The sequence below is a fragment of the Mercenaria mercenaria genome, chromosome 7 (genome assembly GCF_021730395.1).
Source record: "Mercenaria mercenaria strain notata chromosome 7, MADL_Memer_1, whole genome shotgun sequence".
In the NCBI taxonomy this organism is placed as follows: Eukaryota; Metazoa; Mollusca; class Bivalvia; order Venerida; family Veneridae; genus Mercenaria; species Mercenaria mercenaria.
The window spans coordinates 6,465,780-6,481,271 of NC_069367.1; the positions used below are offsets into that span (position 1 = coordinate 6,465,780).

The window sequence follows — 15,492 nt, forward strand, 5'->3', positions numbered from 1 at the left end:
TTTTATTCACTTTTCACTTTGTTATTCGGGGTTTTGACTTTGGACCTGTACTTTTTTCTCCCTTTTTGTATTGAAGACAAAACTTAAAGACAAAATTTAACGGGTCTGGGAATCGAACTCACGACGAAAAAGTATAATACGAATATTGTTACCGCTCTGGGCCAACGAGAAATCACTGACTGCATCGTAAACATACTAAGTGTACTGACTTCATTTTATGTTATTGTTTTGTTTGTTTTTATTTCAAGATGTCAGCATATTGTGCGATACCTATACGTCTGCGCTCTATTGATAATCACGTGATGTTTGCTGACCGGAATTCCGTTCTTTTTATAAACCGGGAAACCCTTATTAGAAATTGTAGACAAATGTGTTTATCTTAAATTTATTAGGAAAACAACGATTTTGAACTGATTTTGATGAAACAAATACATTGTTAGAACATCGAATATGCAGCATATAGGTGAATATAGCAAACGTTTGATTTTTTAAAATCTGACACCACGATGTGTGGGTTAGTCGCTTTAAGAATGATCGCAACACTTCACCCAAACCTGAAATATTTTCCAGTCATACAACATACAGTAAATTCATTTAAAAAAATACTTCTCAACATGTATTCTAGAATCAAATGTCTAATTAAAATGTACCTTTATTCCCTTTCTTCACACAAAATGTCATTTTCCCTTTCAAAATAGGAGAATATTTAAACCTAAATATGAAATATAAATTATCATTTTTTGCACAAAAATGAGTCATGTTTGTCTTACTTATTAGACATCCTTTCCCTCTAAACAGCTCCAGATCCTTGAGCTCCGTTTAACATCGTGTAATGCATTCTACAGTATAACTGGATGCCAATATTGAGTACAATATTGATACAAAATCCAAAGTATGATATATAAGTCGCATTATAATTCAATAAACATTCAAGGTAACAGTTGTAAAAAAGATTTGTTTTGAATTATTCAACGTATTTGTTAGTCTGTATGACATGGACTACAAAATGAGACGTGGAAACTCTAGCTGTATGGTACGTCAGTCTAAAGATATTAGTATATTAGATTTTATTGTTATTTACATAACTGTACTTAAAACGATCAAAATATCTTGAGGCAAATTTATTCCAGGCATTTCATTGGCATGAGTATCGTTCAAATAAGGTGAATAAATAAGTGAAATAATGCTCAAATTGTCACACGTGTTAGGTATAAACATCATAAAAACATATATTCACAGACCTGTACGCCATTGACAAGAGCTATTTGTATTTCAACATCTAACATTGTTATTCTTCAAAATGTGCCACACACAACTCTTTGAGCTTCAGAAGAAACATGAGTAAAAAAACGCCAAGGACAAAAGTCGCAGGAACAGCCACATTCAAAGAACGTAGCCATCTACAGAAAATTCTACATGGAAATATGTGTATGTGCAACTGTATACATGCACACAACGGCTTAGCACATGTACATAGTACGTAGTGCATGATATTAAATTTTTGAGATACCTGGAAGTGAAATTTTTTAAGTGAGCTTACATTTTACATCTGTTGACAATGCAGGGATATGTTCTTCCATTTATATTCCACCTTTTAGATATTTTCAACAAGCGTCTTCCCACTTGGTATGTTTTCACACGATACTAATAACGGACTTAAATTGCCTGGGACGTTGATCCCTTAAATGCAGTTGACAGTTTCTGAAGTTACTACAACTCTTATTTGAACGTGTTATTGTATATTAAACAGGACCGGTCAAAGATGATGCAAACTTTATGACTCGTACCAAAATCTACTACAGTTTTTAAAATCATAAAAAGCATCTCACTTTCAGGGACTCAACAGTATATGTTTGCCCTGTTCTCAGATTGTGCTATATATTTTATTTTGAACCCTGACGAACTGAAGTTTATTCTTTTGAATACAATTTAGAATGTCAAAAACTTTAGTTCAAATAGTGCCCAGAAACAATCATTATATGTCGAATTTATGACTTCTTTCAGTGAACGTTAGCCAGCCAATGCTTCAGCAGTTCGATAAAGAATATAAGATTCGTTCACTGGTTGTAGGTGCAGATGGGAATTTCCGGCCTCGAGGGTAACTGTATATGCGGTAACGAGGTTCCTAACGAGTTACCGCCTAAACAGGTACCCAAGAGCCGGATATTCCCATCTGCACCTATAACCAGTGACAGAATCTTTTTCTTGCATACCGATAATAAGATATAATAATAAAAATAAAATCAATCGAACGGCTTTCTTTTTAGAACTATTTCTTATAGCAACGCACTTAAACAAAGCGCGGGAAACCAACGCTCGTAAACAGGAAAGATGAACATTTGAAAGATGAATGACATTTGAATATCTACAAAAGGCCAAGGAAAGTTAGTCACTAAAAAGGTATTGTATTGTACAAAATGACTTGGGCTCGATTGACAAAAGTCTTGTTCTACTTTTGCTTTCGGCAAATCATGCAAACCTATTTGTAAATGACACACTCTGTGTCTATAAGATGATTTATAGGTGATACTTGTTACTTGTTTGTGAGACACGTTTAGAAGAATAATTGTCATTTAAGGAGGGTCGCGCGAGACATTGAATACATCTTGTAAGTGTCCACTCGTTCTTTAATTAACAATGCAACGTTTAATACATCCATACGGTACCTCGGTTTAAAGTTGCATAAATGAACTTATATATACATAACTATGTTATCTTATAGCGACAAAGTGCATTAGTAGCAGTTTAATTTTACACCAATGTTAATGTAATGTTAAGCAATATATGTAACGTATCATGAAGTCCATAAAATAAACAAACGTGTTTGCAAACATGGACGGACCCAAACGTGAGGGGAAGAAGCATGTTAAAGAAATATTTCGATGGCAATATACAATACATATCGTAGTCCTGACCAACTCTTAAACCGGTTCAGTCTATTATATAAGTACAACAACAAGGTTGACCCATTAATACGGGCTGTACATGTTACCATCGTATCTTATTTTTTCAATGTAAACCAAAACTTTTGAAGCGGAAAATTGTTATGAAATGAAGGTAAAGTAATACGCAATAGCCTCAAATAGTAAGATAGGCAAGGAAGTAACGTCCTAAATATTTTCAGTTTTCCTCTAAACAAAATCTCATCAGCTTTAAAATTGTAAAGATTATAACAAATGATAGTACGTTTTATTTGTTGATAGACGATATGAGGAAAACTTCAAAGCGGCGGCAAAACATAAAACAAATAATTGTACATTAAAGTTGTTTTTAATTCATTTACTTATTTAGGTTTTAACGATATATATTAAGAAATTCCAACCTGGCGTCATGTGGTTTACAAACACTAAACTGTAATGAGACAGCTACTGCGGATTGACTGTTCTACGTCAGTAACAAACGTAAATACCGATTGTACATTAAGTACAACATAAAGACAAAATATCTAGGGTGCATATAAAACAAACTTTTGTTATATTGTTTTATTGCATATTCCTAAGCAGTGTCAATTTTTTGAATCTTAAGGATGTCCTATAACACAACATCACATAGAGACACAGAACAAATAAAGAATCATCTTTGTATACTTTTCTCCATTTCTACGAACACCTACATTGAAACTCTTTTTTTCAAAACTTAGTTGAAAGTGAATTAATCACAGGTTGACAATATGTTTGTAGACATTATTTTTCACTGAGGCATATACGAATGAATATGTTGATCGTTATGTTATGTTTAAAACTTCAATTTTCTGAGGCACACCCAATTAGACGTTTGTTGTGAAATTTAACATCCAAATCTTTATATGGAACAACCTACATAACTAATGCAACATTAGAACTAATTTGTTTTGTTTCAAAGCAAACATTGGATGTAACATGAAGGAGACGTTTAAACATACGAGCAAAATCCAAAATCTCGGGCAATATCTGTAAACAGGAACCAACGAATAATATGCAAAACTGCACCCAGAAATTGTAAGTCATATCACGTTTAATCAGAATCATATACTGTGAAATCATTTAAATTTGCTAACATGAAATTTCGCGCAAACGTGAAAAAGGGCTGTTTCGCGCGGGCTTTAATTCGCGCATTTTCAATTTTAGTAATGATATATATATAATATAATAAAAAAATAAACATAGCGCGGTCTTAAATTTGCGCATCGGTCCTAGCGCGAAATACGCGGAAGTTCGTCCTACGCGAATAAAAATGATTTCACAGTAAAAGATGAAAGAGGATTTATCCAGAAATGAAAAACATACAATTCTATGTACCACTTGACTGCAAAAGACAAGTATGTTTCTAGACCTGATACATTTGCAATTATAACACTCCTATTATCAATATAATTTTTAAGAAATACGAAACGAGTAAACAAAAGTGTAGGCCGAGTAAATCGAAAACTAAAAATTATCAAGGTATCATAACTCCGCTAAAACAACAGTCAATTTCACATGCACAATGTGATCTGCTACATACCACACAAATCCCCACTTAACGATATACATAGGTTAACATTTGAAATACTTCAACTTCAGTTTAAATTTATGATAATGAATAATAAGTTTTGATTGTTTTCATAATTATTTTAATACGAATTAGACTAGACTTATTAGACAATTCATTTAGAATTGAAGATTGAATACTGCTTAAGCCGGTGCTAGGGGGGCGTGGGCAGTGTTGCATTCTCCATTACTGCTCATGAACAGATTCAATCAAAACTAGTCTGCAATCTTCACTGTTTGCATTGTTCTTGGTGCTTCCGAGGGATCTACTTTCCAGATTTTATTTACTTCACAACAGCGGGTGTTAAGTGATGTGTTGCGGCCGTAAAAAGTCGCCCCGACTTCATCTCAGTGTTGTTATATTTTCTGGTCCTTCGGAATCATTGATTTCAATTCATTTATATTTGAAGATTGAACACCGCTTAAGCCGGTGCTAGGGGGCGTGGGCAGTGTTGCATTTTCCATTACTGCTCATGAACAGACTCAATCAAATCGAGTCTGCAATTTTCACTGTTTGCATTGTTCTCGGTGCTTCCGAGGGATCTACTTTCCAGATTTTATTTACTTCACAACAGCGGGTGTTAAGTGCTGTGTGGCGGCCGTAAAAGGTCGCCCCGACTTCATCTCAGTGTTGTTATATTTTCTGGTCCTTCGGGATCATTGATTTCAATTTATTTAGATTTGAAGATTGAATACTGCTTAAGCCGGTGCTAGGGGGCGTGGGCAGTGTTGCATTTTCCATTACTGCTCATGAACAGACTCAAACAAATCGAGTCTGCAATTTTCACTGTTTGCATTGTTCTCGGTGCTTCCGAGGGATGTACTTTCCAGATTTTATTTACTTCACAACAGCGGGTGTTTAGTGCTGTGTGGCGGCCGTAAAAAGTCGCCCCGACTTCCTCTCAGTGTTGTTATACTTCCTGGTCCTTCGGGATTATTGATTTCAATTCATTTAGATTTGAAGATTGAATACTGCTTAAGCCGGTGCTAGGGGGCGTGGGCAGTGTTGCATTTTCCATTACTGCTCATGAACAGACTCAATCAAATCGAGTCTGCAATTTTCACTGTTTGCATTGTTCTCGGTGCTTCCGATGGATCTACTTTCCAGATTTTATTAAGAATAGTTCTGAGCTTTTGTCGTTTATTTTTTACATCTGTAAATAAGGAATTTGTGGACAATAATAACTCCGTGCTCGAATGGCTAAGGCCACTGATTTCAAATCATTTGACCCTCACCGATGTGGGTTAGAGCCTTACTTGGGGCGTAGAATTCTTCACGTGAGACCGCCATCCAGCTGGGTTACGGACGGTTTTTTATTCTACCCAGGTACCCGCCAGATAGGAAATAATGTCCGGAGGGATACCTTGGGATCTTCCTCCACCATAAAGAGCTAGAAAGTCACCACATGACCAATAATTATGTCCGTGAGACGTTAAACCCAACAATAACAACAACAACAAATAGTAATGAAAAATAATAATATACTTCCGGACATGTTCACTTTACAATGTTGTAATATAACACGCATCGCATGTTATCATCCGTCTTCAACCAGTGGTCCATTATCTTTTTTGCTTAATGTACTGTACAAATTAAAGAATAAATAAAACGAAACGAAATACTTCCTTTGTAGCACTTTTTCAAAAAGTAGCGTATCTAAACAAAGAGCGGGAAATTAACGCCCGTAAACAGAAAAGACTGACAAGCCATTTTCGCATGCAAAGCAGGCGCTTCTACTGCACTAGTTATTTCATAGATACTTTATGATTAAAATATGTTTTGTTTGAATTTACATTTGATTGACAAAAAATGATATTTGTCAGTCAAATTCAAAATGGATTTTCCACATGAGACAATGAGATCAACTGCACTGTTATCGTTTCCACTTGTGTAGCTTGCATGTGTCCGTCTGTTCTAATATATTTCGGTATTTTACCTAGATAGATCAAATATCACAGATTTGTTATGCAGCATGTTAAGCTGTTTTTAGGTATTTTAGGGGGAGGGGGGAAGGGGAATTCGCTCAGCCAGACTTATTACCCTTAATTTTAGTTAAAATATGCATTAAGGATCGAAATGTTTGTGTCGCACGTATCTCAAAAGTAGTTGACCTTAATTAATATGTTGTTCAATGCGTGAAGTTACGCACCTGGAGTTCCAGTTTGGAATAAAGAATCAAATATTTTCTTTTCAATTTTCAATGATATTTTGTAGTATTCATAATACCTCCACATCTCTCTCCTGACTCACAGTTCAACCAAATGTAGTATTTAAGACAACACACAAAATTCTCTACAAATTACATAATACAATAATTACGCATAACATGGTGTTACGCTTCCTGTATCACTTTAAAAGTTTGGTTTTAGATTTAATGTCAAATTATCATGTAGAACAATCTACCTTACAAAATGCAAAACTAGATCTCACAGAAGTATGTTTCTTAAGTTTAAACAAAACTTGGATATTGCAGTAAAGAGTTTACCCTTAATACATAGATAAGAAAATTCAAAACATTGGCTAATATCCGTCAACGAGAAACAACAAATAAAGTGTTAAACTTTACGTTACAGTTACAAGTTCTATTAATTTAAAAGTTGAATCAGAATCATATTGTTACATGACCAGTTATGTATTTATTTTTGTATCGGTATTAAGTAGTCTATGTGTTGTTCTTAATATGTATTTCCTATGTTAATTGCCTAACGCCCCGTATTTCAATATGCCTACATTTTCTAGGGATAGGACATATATAATCATTTATCCGTCCTATTCATTCATGACTAAACGTGGTGTCGGGCCTAAAACGCATTTAAATTTCTAACATGTTTACAGGTAGTTGTTCCTTTTCTTCGGTAACATTAGTAAATATAATATTAAGAAAAGTCTTTTTTCTAATTCTTGTCTTACGACAGTCTTATAAGAGTACTTTGCGTGTATTTACAAAACTCAAGACCCACCTATTTGTAGCCATCAAACCCAGAGAGTAAGAACCCACACCAGTCTGCTAAAGGAAAGTCGACCGGGACTTCCCGAACGTGTTTGCAACTACACCCCTTCACTATTCTTACTAAAATATGAATTAAACAAAACCAGGAACTAAAACTTAGCTCGATATGATAACTCGGCTAAAAGTAGTCTTACCTAATATCGGGATAGTTAGCGCTACTGCATCAACTACATACCAAAGTATGTTTTCTTACATAGCTTGGATGAGTTTACTGCCTTTGCAGTCTTACAAATTTCTTCAGTAAAATAAGTCCTAGTACGTTACAACACACTTCCAAAAGCAAATAATATTAAAATATATATGTAACACGTGTGATATATTTATTTATTTTTTATGACGATGACAGGAGGATCATTTTCAAATTTCTAAAACTCTGTCTAATGTCACTTTTATGAAATTTGACAGGTTTGCTAATGTTGATATAACTCATGGTCCAATCCATTTGTATATGTTACTTTTGTGTTCATATTATTGTTTATATGTCTAATAACAAATACAATAAAATACTGTTAAACTAAACTGTACTATGACATTAATGTAAGATCCATTGATTAAAATTAAGCAAAATGACAATTTCGAAGCTTTTTTCAGTTTAATCAAGAAATTTAGACAATTTAAATAGATTCTATTACCATCGTTGGTGTTCTTTACACTAACATATACTATCAATATGTATATAGCAGTAGAAGTTGAAATTGTAAAACACAGAAAGTATCAAATCTTATCTAAGTTTGTAAAAAAGAAAAATTGTATCACTTACCAATAGTTTTTGCTTCAGGAGTGTTTTATTCCAAACATTTAGAGCTCTTATCACACAGTACGCAACTTCCTTAAATTACACACTTTACGTTTACTGCTGAATTGTAAAACTCACCAATCGGCGCACATTTACGCGATAGTCAAACCTCTTTTCTGAAATATTGACACTTTGTTGCAAACAGGTACAACCAATGAAATTTAATAGTTTACATTATATTTTACATTTTAGAACAGTTTTAAAAGCTATTGAAAACAAAACAAAAGATTTTACATGCGCAAAGTGTAACCTCTTCTGTTTTCATTCGATGCGGTTGTTCTAATATTTACGTTCTAGGAGGCTGTGTATGGGCCGCGGAGTGGTTACGGTAGCTCACATCGAATCACTTGCAGGTCATCGCTGTGGGTTCGAAACTAAACCTGGCTAAGGGTGTAGAATTCATTCATGTAGAAAGCCATCGAATTTGCTCACGTAATGTCTGTGGCTCTATTCAAGCCTACCTGGGCATTGAATTATGCCACAATTAAAAGCTAGAAAATTACCATATGACCTAACTTTCTATTGGTATTACGATAACTGTACTAAGAAACCAGAATCATTCTCACACGAAAAAAAGTTAATGTGTTATCAGGTCTGATAGAACAGTTAAAAGAACAAAAGTGATTAAGGTAGTCCTGCATATTTTTATTAAACAATTTTTATTGTATTCGATGTAAATTTAGCAAGTTTTTAAAGAAAACTCACTTTGCTTATTCCATACCATCATTTTGAATTGTTATAAATATAAACCTATCCATTGTCAAAATAAACCTTAAGAAAGACAACAGTGCTGACTGTTGTCATTGTGCTCATGCCATTGCAGAATACTCGTTCATAGTCTTATACAACTTATATATTTTTTCTGCGGAAATTCCATTCCTTGTATAAGCTCTCTAGAACGTTATATTTTTTTTTTACCAGAATATAGACTATTTCACCGAGTTTAGGTGCGGATGGATATATCTGGCTCAATTGTAACTGTGAGTTCCCGTCAATATGTAACTCAAGGTCCGGATACTCTCATCCGCACATATTAACTGTAACATGAAATAAAAAATTCCCACCCGTGTAATCATACATCGTTTTCACAAGTCAGTCTTCATCTGCTAATGTTGAAGCTCCGGCCCATCTTTTCTTTTGGTGCAGATTAGACTCATTATGACAATTTATCAATAATTTATTTTTTTTATTTAGAAATATTGCAAAATGTAAATTGAAGTTACGACATGGTTAATATGTAGAAATCAAATTTAATTTAGTTTAGGAATGATCATTGAATAGATATTATTGAATAATATAATATTAATAATTATTTCATAACTCATAACTTAAGATCACACATTTCAAACTATCCCCGTTCTTTTAAATTTGAATTTTAGTCCTGTGTAAACATGCGGGACTTAAGGCCTCCCTGCCACTACGTCTATCAAGAAAATGCAAACAAAATTACTCGAGATATCCTCACGAAACGTAGTATGTAGTAAGTGGGCAAAAAGGAATTATGTCTGTTACTTTGTTTAGCACGTCATTTGTTTCATTTACAATTTATATGGCAATGAACATAGTAACACATCATTGCAATAGAACATCTGTAGCTTCTCAATTATTTAAGCGTTATCTAGTCGAGAATTTCTGCCGACCAATACGCGTTCTCTTTCTGAAACTTAAAGCAGTAATGTATATTACAACAGCGATTATTATCAAGTTTTGAAATATTTGTAAAATCTGTAAGCATACATTCAAAAGATAAAATAAAAGGGTAGAGTTCCCAGAAGCACAGAGCAACCCAAACACAGCCATAGAGTCATCGCAAAGTAGGCCCACAACAAAAATAAGCTGTAACGGAAAAATATTTTAGACGGGTTGCTTCAAAAATCCAACAACAAGTACTTTATAAATATATGCAAGATACAGAAAATGGGGCTGGGGTGGTAAGGGGTAGATAATAGGGTCAGATGTAATGGGAACGTGAGTAGGGATGAATATTCAAAAGGGAATGGCATGTTCCTTAAACGCAGTTTTCCTACAACGTCGCAGACACGCACGTACAAAAACACATACACACACAAACACTAAAGCACGCACGCACGCACGAGCGACGCGCGTACACACACGCACGCACTCACGCACGCATGCGCGCATACACACACATATACATACAGATAAACGGACAGAAAAGTAAGAAAAAAATACATGGGCATCGCCCATAACAAACACGTATAAAGTCACATACTCACACACATAAGCAGGAAAAACAAGGACGAACGGCAGTGAAAATAATGGTTGGCAAGGTAACTTGTTGTTGGTAAAAGATAGAGGCAGCAAATGCAAGGGAGCATAAATGCTGGGGAAAGGGGTGGGATGGTGCGGTGGGGGTAAAGAGGGTTGCGAGAATAAAGAGGAAAGACACGCTAACAACACACAAGACAACATATACAACTGAAAGTACGAGACGGACTGAAAACAAGTTGAAATTAGTGGCAAAGCTATTGAACGGTCGGTAACCTATAAAAAGGAAATCTGGGATTTAAACACATTTAGGAATGCCATCCTCGCAGTTACCCTATTTTTTAACAAGTTAGACAAGACAGTGTAAATAAAATAACTCCACGCTGAGAACGGCTCTAACATTAGTGACACAATACCAGATCATATTAAGTAAAATATAAAAATAGGGACAATCTAAGGTAAAATTACACCAATTTACTCAAAAACTTGTCTGAAGTCAGAGCACCAAGAGCCATACATTTAAGGGCACGACTGCAAGACAAAATTCCTCTCCCTCCGTCCGTTTTTTTTTCCAGGATTTTGGAGAAAAGCATCATTGAGTCTTACACTTTATTAGTCATAGCACTATCAAATAGAAAAGTGTATTGAATAAATGTAGAGGGGTCAATCACCAAACATGCACTGTGCTGAACAATTTTCGAATTATAACCTCTTTTGATAAAATTTTAAAGTTCATTATCCTTTTGTATGAACCTTTTGTATGAAATAAAGGATATTTCTTTATTTAACCAGTAGAAATCTGAGATCAAGCTGGAACCAGACTAAAGAGCGCTTCAATAAGCTTCAAGCTTCTATTAAAATGTATGATCTAAACAACTAAAGGTACATAAGTAAGATTTATTCTTGGCTATATTTTATACCAGAAAAATAAATTTATCCCCACTTCGACGTGCTGGTGAACGGTAAGCCGACAGAAAATAATTTCTTATCTTTTTAAAATCTAGTCTACATAGAAAGGATGTATATATTCTTCGAAGAAAAGGTTTTGTCTTATTTTCATCCTTCTCTTAGAATTTTGAATAACATATTAATACTTTTCAGTTATTTAGGACACCTTCAATTCATCGTAATCTATGTCTTCATGGAAATGCATGGTTTCTAGGAAGAATGAAAATATATTCGGTTTTGTACTCAAGGTTATTGTCCTTTAAAACGGACAAATATAATGCATGTTAAGTTTAACAATTGTGAAATGTATACGCATAAAACATTTTTAACAAGGATGTGATATTTCAAAATTTTCCATGAACGTATAGATGTTTTCCAGTAAGTGTCAGTGTTTTTCTTTGAAAAAGCTATAAATAAGTACAAAGATATCTTGAGATGTCACATGCACTCTAGTCGACATGCCGGGCGGACAGTTTTCAAATCGGACTGAAACCGAACAGGGACTGGGCGACGCCCGTACAGCATTTACAGAAAACTGGACCGACATCTTTTAAGTCTTGCGGTGGCAAGGCGATGACAGGGCGGTAACAGGACGATTGTATTTAGGGCACCCTTAGCATCCGCGACTTTTATCCATTTTAGGATCGCCTGCAGTCTTTCTTACTTGATGAGAAAAAGCCTCATTCGTTGCAATGGAACAAGTGCCATCTTCTCTGTTGATAAGATCAGGAATGATGCAGGCGGTGCCTATATGAATGTGCTATATGGCCTCCGCCAGGAAAGAATTGACACAGTTAGAAACATGTATTATTAATTAATGTATCTTATATATCATATTTTAAAAGGAAATATAAAAAGTATATCTTGCAGTTGACTGCCTAAATAATCTCTTTGTTTATATAAGCTGAATTATAACTATGCCATTATGATATATTTGATTATTGTACCCTACAGATTGCCAAAATGAAAATCGTATAAATGGATACTTAATGGCAATATCTATTTTTAGGGGTATTTGTCTAAGAATGAATGTGATATTAATAAGGATGAATGTGCTATTAGTTAGGTTATGTGATAGTGTAAATTGTACTCGGATGTTTTTGTTTTTCAGAAAGCTACATTTAAAATGAAGATAAAAGTCTTATTATTATAATCATTATTATAAATCAAGAAAATATATTTATGTGATAATTTGTACAAAGATTAAAGGATGAATAAGGGACAATTACAGATAGCTCAAAACTGTATTGGTACCGTCAGTATAAGTTTCATTTTATCCAGGAGTCATATTTAAATTAATTGAATTTAAGAAATTGTTTCATAAACTAAACTCTTCCTCTCACAACTTGGAAATAGAGGGAGGCTGATATAAAACTACTTTGAAAGAAGACAAAATTTGCAAAATATATAACTCTGCTATACAGACCGAGTACCACTGTATTTTTAATTAGTTATCCTAAAGCTGCTATGTTTTAAACAACAATGTATACTTAAGAAATATTTTGAAACAATTTGCATCAGTTTAATATGTTAATGTGCTGCAACTCTGAAAATGTCGTAAAAGGTTAGCTATGTATGCATATTATGCATTTCTAGAACGTAGGCCAATTTCAGATACCCACTTTAATGATTGAAATATACCTTCGTGCTCAGGTAGACATTGAGATGAAACAAATCAAAAGTTTCAACTTACATTTAATACTTTATCCTCATCATCCTGATATTTATGTTTATAGTAGTTTATTGTATAATTGTAAAATGATCTCTTTATGGGCCTTGACTATTAGCATTACAATGCATTGTGGTTGTCAAAACATATATCAGATTAAATCAGAGATATCATTTAATGTTAGTGATTTTTTTTATTTCTACTTACGTTTAAGATCCAGTTAATTCGGTTAAGGACGCTCGCTACAGTTTCGTAATTTTTTTCTCAATAATAGATTTTGATGAAATGTTTTGTATTAAAAGACCATGTTATGATGTATTGAAAAATGAAATAAAAATACTAGGTCACCACCTTTGTTTCAATTTAATTTGCCCCTAGATATGGTGCTATTTTAAACATTTTTCAAAATTTCTATAATCCTAAAATATATTTCAGTAAAGTACAATAATCAGCATAAATTTGATTATCTAAGCATTTTATAACGAAAAATAATATATCTATTTGAAACATGCTCAGAGAAATCAAAAGAACATGATTCTGTAAAGAAAGGAATACTTGTTCAGCAGACCCAATGGCTATTTTTGCATATTTTTGTCAGTTTTAAGTTGATACTTCTGCTATTTTATCGGGTTTCACATAATAGAATTTAATCAAACTCTGCACATACCTTTGGTTATGTCTACCTAATCTAAAATAAAAAGAAAATTGATAGGTCACCATATTAGATTTCGCTTAAATCAAATTACAACGAGGTGGGGTGTGGCGGGCTTTTATACAACGCAGGTTGGTACGGAATACTCTTTCAGTGTTTGAGCAAATGACTTAGAAATATCTATATAAAATTATCAAACGGCAGATTTCTTAATAAGCGGATTTTAAGGTGTTTCTGAAGCATTTTGATGGCATAGAACGATGAAAGTTTCCGTCCTTTTTTTAACAAAACCTATAGTTTCCGAATGTACGGTACGGGTACGGTACGGGATAGACAGCTGTGACTCAATGCAGAGTTTGAGCGCTGGTATAAATAACAGACTCCAGAATATGTCGGACTGAAACAATTTGAACTAAAAGTACTTTAAATGTATATATTTTGTAACTATGGTGATACTTACCCTAACCTTTAGTCAGTATATTATACATTTTGTACATTAAATGCATGCGAACATACAATAATTTGGATTTTTTGCCGTACGCAACATTAGATAATCACTTCCGAGCATGCGCAGAAGACCGCACCAAATCTGCAGTGAGCTACATCGATTACGGTGTTGGGGTAAATATCGACCCGTCCGGAAAAACTGTAGCGAGTGCCTTTAAGTTGATTTCATCGAAACTTACGTCTTCAGAGAAATTCATGGTTTCTATGAATAATGAAATCGGATCGTTTCAAACATGATATAGTATCCAGTTTTTATCAAGTGATATTGTCCTTTAAAATGACACTGTTTACAAGGATGTGATATTTTCAATTGACCATAAAAATATTGATGTTTTCCATTAACTATCAGCTGTTTTCTTTGAACAGCTGTGTCGTCTTTGAAAAGCTATGTCGTCTTTGAAAAGCTATTGATACGATAAATACTCTAAGATGACTTATGCGCCTTAGTTAAATTTATTGTGTAATTCAATCGCAACAATTAAACACATAATCGGTAACACTATGAATCTATATATTTGTATTAGTATTCATTATAGAGATTTTTTGTCACGGAGTAAGACTGAAATATCTTTCACCAAGGGTATGAACACTAGGCGCCGATTTCACGACAAAACTAAAGAAATTGTTCAGCTGTCTGTTATTTCAAATGCTTGATTTTGCCCATATCGACTTTAACATCTATATCAGAACCGTATACGACTATTCTATAGATCAAAACACAACAATTATGAATTGTAATGGGGGTGGGGTGCGGGTGTCCTACCACAAATGCCCCGTGCCCTGTGGGGATTCTGTGCTAGTTTTCTTCTCCACCCAGTGTTTTTCGTATGATTTTGACATTGTTTTGTAGTTCAGTTATATTTCCAAATCAGTATGTCTAACCCTTTAGATAAATGTTTAAAAGTGGAACTCCATTAAATAAGAGTTATACTTCGACAGATATATGAGAAATATTTTACAAAAAAAAAAACATTTAAAAAAATCTGACGCAAAGACGCCTACAGAGCATTGATTAAATGAACATAATTATTTAAACAGTACCGGTATATTATTTCTTATGTTATATAGTATATGTTTATAATGAAGTTTTATGACAGAAGTTTGTACTGCTCTTATTGTCTGTTTCAGATGTTTATATTTATTAATTCTGTGTATTATGCTCAGTTTCACAT

At 33.9% G+C, this 15,492-nt stretch overlaps 1 protein-coding gene across 2 annotated transcripts in view; it reads right to left on the bottom strand.

Moving 5' to 3' along the window:
• The window catches only part of LOC123565757 (carbohydrate sulfotransferase 15-like), a 245,009-nt gene extending 236,655 nt beyond the window's left edge, over positions 1–8,354 (bottom strand). The window contains exon 1 of one of the 2 annotated variants that reach the window (XM_053547441.1): positions 8,280–8,354. The gene's annotated coding sequence lies outside the window, so the exon portion shown is untranslated. The remainder of the gene's footprint in view (positions 1–8,279) is intronic. The other variant, XM_053547440.1, reaches the window with a different exon arrangement.
• Positions 8,355–15,492: the final 7,138 nt, after the last annotated feature.